The sequence below is a fragment of the Charadrius vociferus genome, unplaced genomic scaffold (genome assembly GCF_000708025.1).
Source record: "Charadrius vociferus isolate BGI_N301 unplaced genomic scaffold, ASM70802v2 scaffold57, whole genome shotgun sequence".
NCBI lineage: Eukaryota > Metazoa > Chordata > Aves > Charadriiformes > Charadriidae > Charadrius > Charadrius vociferus.
Window position 1 is genome coordinate 2,132 of NW_009649172.1, and position 6,202 is coordinate 8,333.

Genomic DNA, 6,202 nt, shown 5'->3' on the forward strand with positions numbered 1-6,202 from the left:
CTTCCCCCGCCCGACCGGCACCGGCACCGGCACCGGCACCGGGCCCGCCGATCGCCCGGACACAGCAGGGAGTGCTCAGGAGAAGTACCCCACCTGCTTGTCCACCTCTTACTCTTTCCTCAGCGTCCACCAACGACCGCTGCTGGAGAAGGGGGCTCTTGGTAGGAGACACGACTGCTCCGGTGGCTTTACCTCCTCACCAATGTAGCCCGGGAACAAAACTGTCTTCCTGCTTCTGCATGTGAGGATCAGGCAAAGCCTCAGCATGTGAGCAATACACGTCACCCAGGCACTGGATAAGATTCCCTGGTCCACCCCTTGAGCTGTTCCCTCGCTTTTCATGTCTCTCCTCCAGCTCTGGTGACTCACCAGTGCTCTGCTGGGAGGGTTCCTGTGTCCCTGAGTTCCTCTGGATTCTCAACTGAACAGAATCGTGCTGGTGGCTGCAGTTCTGGGATTCAGTTTGTCTCTCTGCGTACACATCTCTTGTTATGTTTAGTCCGTTTTGGAAAGCAAAGAGATGGCCCTGGAGAGCATCTGTACTGGAAGCTGACAAAAGCAGGCATGGTGGCAGGCCACCCTGCTCTAATTACTGGAGTGATGCCAGCTCAGAAGGCCATGGCAGCAGATGTCTGCAGTGAGGCATTGTGAGTTGACAAAGAAAGCTCAGCCTGTGTCCCTGTAGAGAAACGTCTCTGTGAGGAAGGGGAAGGCAGATAAGACGCTCTGTTCCCAGCTGGATGGAGTAAGAATGATAAGACTTAGATCCTACATGGAAGTGGAATTCAGGTGTGTCTTCATGCTGAGCTGTACACCAACACTTCTGAGGGTGGATTCAGGGTCTTGCAGGAAATGCAGGGCATCTTGGGAGAGCAAACAGTAAATATTTTGGAATATGGAGGCGCAAACTAGCTCATTGCAGACTGACATTTCAGGTGATTTGAGTGCTTTTTTACACTCATCTTACATCTGAAACTGATTGCTCATTCGGCCATTTTTTCTCTTCTCCTTCACGTTTTTAATTTCTTCAGGGTCCCGAGAAGTGAAGGCCATGGCTTAGTGGTGCTGCAGGTGTTGCAGGGACACACTTCAAAGACTGAGGAAGCAGCATGTTACCACACCATGAGGAAGTCAAGGCACATGCAGAGCTGGGATATGGAGGCTGTGCAGGGATGTTCTTGACCTTGTCCTGACAGGGACCAAAAAGAGCCAGCAGCTCCTATGTGGCTACTGCCTATCCCATAGCCCACATCCCTCACTACAGTCCCAGCTTCCCTCTGTGTCTAACCTTCTCCCCGCTTCCCTCTCCTGTGACAAGCAGCCCCATGACCTGGCAGAGAACAAAGCCGGTGTCAGGTGAGAGGCCCACTGAAGTAAGACCTCCTTTTAGAGATAGTGGACAAGGAGAAGGGGCTTCATACTCACCAGGCTCCCAAGGAGAATGAGGCAAGAGAAGTGGATGAGAGAGCGAGGAGCTGGGCAGGCTTTTATCATGGACCTTAAGTGCTCCAGGCTGCCAGAGGCATCCCTTGCAGAGATGGTTATTTTCTGACAAGCTCATCTTGAATGCAAAACATCCCAGCTAATGCTATGGGCTGTATTTGTCTTCCTAAATTGTCTTTTAATTTCCTGCACATCTTTTGCATGACAGGATGAGAGGGTCAGGCATTTCTGGAGCAAAACACATCACCACAGGCAGAGAATTCTGCTCCTATGCTGGAGGACTCAAGTAAATGATGTCAGTCTGGGTGACACCTTTGGGTATTTTTGTGGCCTTGTGGGTAAGAAGTGGCCCATCTCCTAGGTTTGACCCTGCCCGACCTAACACTGCTCCCAGGAAAATTCTGATTGCCGCTTTTGCCTACTCCTGTTCTGCACCAGGGAGGGAGGTATGGGGAGAGTTGTGGTGCAGGCTCATTTCCAGGTCTCAGAAAGAAAGGCCTGACAATAAATGATGCAATACAATGTCTAGTTTAGTAAGACAGAAGAAAAAGAGGAATACAGATAGCAAGTAAACCTTATGTCCCTTCAGATGCTGGGAACACTGGATTCAGGCAGCATTGTACAGACCCAGGCAGATTTTCCCAGGACACACTGTGCAGATTCCATCCAGAAAGAGTTTCTGGTTCACTCCCATGCTGTGGAGCCTTTTATTTTGTGTAATAATAATAATAATAAATACGTTGTACATCTCCTCCTCACATGCTAGCAGGTTATTTCTGCCCTAACACCCACCAGTGCGCAGCACAGGCTGGCACAGGGCACTCCAGTAGACTCCCTTGCAGCAGCTACTTATGCTAATGTATCAGCTTCTCAAGCTTTTAGTGCAATACAGCAGACATGTCTTGCCAAATATCACTGACTTTTTGAATACAATGTCTTCCACAAGGCTCCCAATATACCTCCCCTCTCGGTGCAGCCTCCCTGGGTACCCAGATGACACCATTAGCATGTTTAGGGCCTTGTCCTTCCCCTGAATGCTCCCCAGAATCCCTGCTAGGGCTGCCACTAGGATTTCCTCAGTTGAGTGCACAGTTGGTCATGCTTATACATGTATTCTCTTGTCTGCATGACAGGTTTGTGCAAGTGTTTGTCAGTGCAGAGTTTTGCATGATTCTACTCTGTGGTGCATGAGCATGTGCATGTTTTTGTGTCCTTGTGTGTCACTCATCATGAGGGAATTTGCAGGTCACAGCAGTGGCACTCTCCACTGCTCTGTCCATGAGCTCCACAGACACAGGCAGAGCCAGAAGGAGCCTGAGTGCAGCTGAAGAACAAGAGAACAAACCTGGCACAGAACTGCCCACAGCACAGGCATTGAAGTGCAACCTTCTGTATCTTCAGCCCTCCTTCTCCTGCCCCTGCAAAGCTCACACTCCACTACTGCTGATTTCAGGCCCCAACAAGGGTGGTTTGACACCAGCTTGAATTCTTAGTTTAATTCAATATGACAGTATTCAGAGTGCCCCAACATAGCTGGAAGACACCTCTCAGTTCCTCGCCAGCCCAAGAATCAGCTGTTGTCCCAAGTGCTAGAGAGGAAAAAAGGTGGAGTTTGCTCTATGTGCCCCTTGTTTGAGGCAAGGAAACCACTGGCTCATTGTCAGCTTTCTGTCCAACAGGACCACCCAAGTCATTTTCTGCAAAGCTGCTTTACAGCTGGGTGGTCCCCAACACATACTGGTGTGTCCTGGTTTCAGCTAGGAAAGAGCTAACTTTTTTCCCTAGCAGCTGCTGTGTTTTGGATTTAGTATGAGAATAATATTGATAAAACATATTGTTTTAGTTGTTGCTAGGTGATGTTTACATTAGGACTTTTTAAGGTTCCCATAGAAACTGAGAGGGAGCACAGACAGGACAAGCTGGCCAAAGGAACATTCCATACCACAGACATCATGCTCAGTATATAAATGGTGGGTGGCTGGGTGGCAGGAATCTATGATCACGGCTCAGTATGGTCTGGGCAATCGATCATGGGGTGGTGAGAGTGACTTGTGTTGTATCACTTTATTTTGTGTATTCTTTTACTGTTACTACTACTACTACAATTATTATTATTATTATCCATTACTGTTCTGTTAAACTGTCTTTATCTCACCCCACAAGTGTTTTCCCCTCCTCTTCTCCCTACCCTACTGGGGCTGGGGCCAGGGGCGGGGAAGGTGGGGAGCAGAATGAACAAGCGGATGCATGGTCCTAGTTGCCAGCCAGATAAACCATGGCAGTCCTTTTTGGCACCCAATGCAGGGCACAATAGGTTGAGATAATGACAAACGCAATCAGGGCATGTTAGAACAAATTTGTTATAAGCCTTGGTTAATGTAATTATTTGGTTAACAGTCACTGGTCACAAAGTTGATTTATTTGCTCTCAAAGTTGTAGTGATTGTTCTCAGCATTGTGTTTTGTAATACCATACCTGCTGTATGTGTTCCCTGTTGTGCTGTTTATCATCCCTGGGGACTGGGTCCTGTCACATTGCAGGAAAACATCAAAAGTGGAAGGTTGCTGTGTGGAGTCCTACACAAGGAGTCAAAAAAGCCACTGAAGGACAAGGTGAGTCAAGCCAGTTTGCAGAGGGGAACGCTATCCAGCTGCATTTAGATCTTGCTGAACAAGAAAAATGGCCAGTACTTTATCTCTATACTGATTTATGGATGGTGGCAAATGCTCGGTGGGGGTGGTTACAGCAGTGGAAGCAGAGCACTGGCAGCACAGAGGTAAACTCATCTGGGCTGCTGAATTTTGGCAAGATATTGTTGCCTGGCTAGATAATCTTGTGAAAGTACATCAAGTAGTACATCACCACATACCTAACAGTTGGGCTGCTGAGGAACATCAAAATAACCAGCAGGTAGATCGGGCTGCTAAGATGGAAGTGGCTCAGGTGGATCTGGACTGGCAACAGAAGGGTGAATTATTCATAGCTCAGTGGGCCTATGATGCCTCAATCCATCAAGAAAGAGATGCAACATAAAGATGGACTCATGACCAAGGGGTTGACTTGACCATGGGCACTATTGCATGAGGTATTTGAGAATGTGAAACATGCGCTGCAGTTAAGCATGCCAAGTGGTTAAAACCTCTCTAGTATGGAGGACTGGCTGAAATATAAATATGGGGAGTCCTGGCAGACTGCTCATATCAGACTCCCACAAACCCGCCAGGGCAAGCGCCATGTGCTTGCAATGGTGGAAGCCACTGGATGGCCGGAAACATAGCATAGGAGTTTTTTCCCCCTCCTTTTCCCCCTCTTCTCCCTACCCTACTGGCTGGAGGGAGGGCGGGGAGGAATGAGCAAGCAGTTGTGTGGTCCTAGTTGCTGGCTGGGGTTACACCACCACATGGTGCATAGCATGATTCTTCCCCAGGTGCAGGACTTTGCCCTTTGTGTCCAACAAAAGAGGAAGTATGGGTACCTTGTTGCCCTCCCACAGGCACTGCACCGAACCAGCTGTTTCCCATTGTGCGTCTCAAGGTGTGCACATCCATTGGGCAGTCTGTCGCAGTCATTAGCACCAGCATGTTGCAGTGAAATACCTCCTTCTTCTGGTACTGGTCATCCAGGAGCAGTGAACCCAGGTGCCTCCTGGGAACTGCTGGGTCCTCCAAGAACAGTGGCTGCTTTGTCCAGGGGATGTTCACCACCTGAGCAGATTTCAGCTGAGGGTCTATGATTTACAGAGCCAACCTCACCTTGCAGCCCTGTCTGACAGAGGAGTGCATTTATGCAGAATTAGGTGCAGAGCAGTGAAGGCTCCTCTCTCAATTTTATGCGAAGTACCCACCAAAATGAGAAACACTGCAAAGGCTTTGGATTTGCCAGGAGGCTGGAGAGAAACAAAAGTGCTGCCCAGGAGCAGTTGTTCCCAGTTCCAGGGCTGCTTCTTGGCACTTCTCCACTCACCGGCTCTGAACAACAGGATTTTGGCTCTCACTCCAGTCCCTGTCAGTCTCAGTGCCTTTCCTGTCTGTTGGGCCAGCAGTGGCTGGGGAGCCCCAAGCCCTGACGTTGTGCCTTGCATAGGTGTACAGCTGCACTGGGGATGGGGCTGCAGATCCCCCCACTCCACCTCCCCACCAGCCTGCCCTGCCCCAGCCAACACTGAACCAACTCATGGCAATCAGGACTCCACCTCCCTATTCTAGGAATTTGTATGTTCACCTATTAAAGTATCTTTCTTTCCCTCTTACCAGCTTCCTCCCCTTGTCTCCGAGTCCTCCTGCATGGAGAAATACCGAATAGCTGCTTCCAAAATAACAGAGGCTAAACTAAGAGAAACCTGAAACCTTTTGAAAAGAATACTACACCTGCATTTCCATGAGCCCTGACCGTTATAAGAAGCCGTTGTGCTTTCAAAAGCCCTCCCACCAACAAAGAGCACACAAAAGCAGATAAACTTTACCGCAAAGGAAAGATGTTCCCTCGTAGAGTAAATCTTATGTGGGGAGAGGGAAACCCAGGGAAAACTGCAGGAAGCCACTGAAACTGTCTGCTCTCTGCGGCAAAGGCAAAAGGTGAATGGGCCTCATTCTTGCCCTCCTCACCCCAGAGCTGTGACTGTCACACAGGTTCTGGCATGCTCTGCAGGATGCAGCCATTTCATTGTGCTGCTGAGAGTGTCTTGTTCTGTAGTGTGCTGAGAGTCTCCCGAGGGACAGGGATTCTGGAGCCAGGAAAAATGGTCTTCACCATGGCTGTG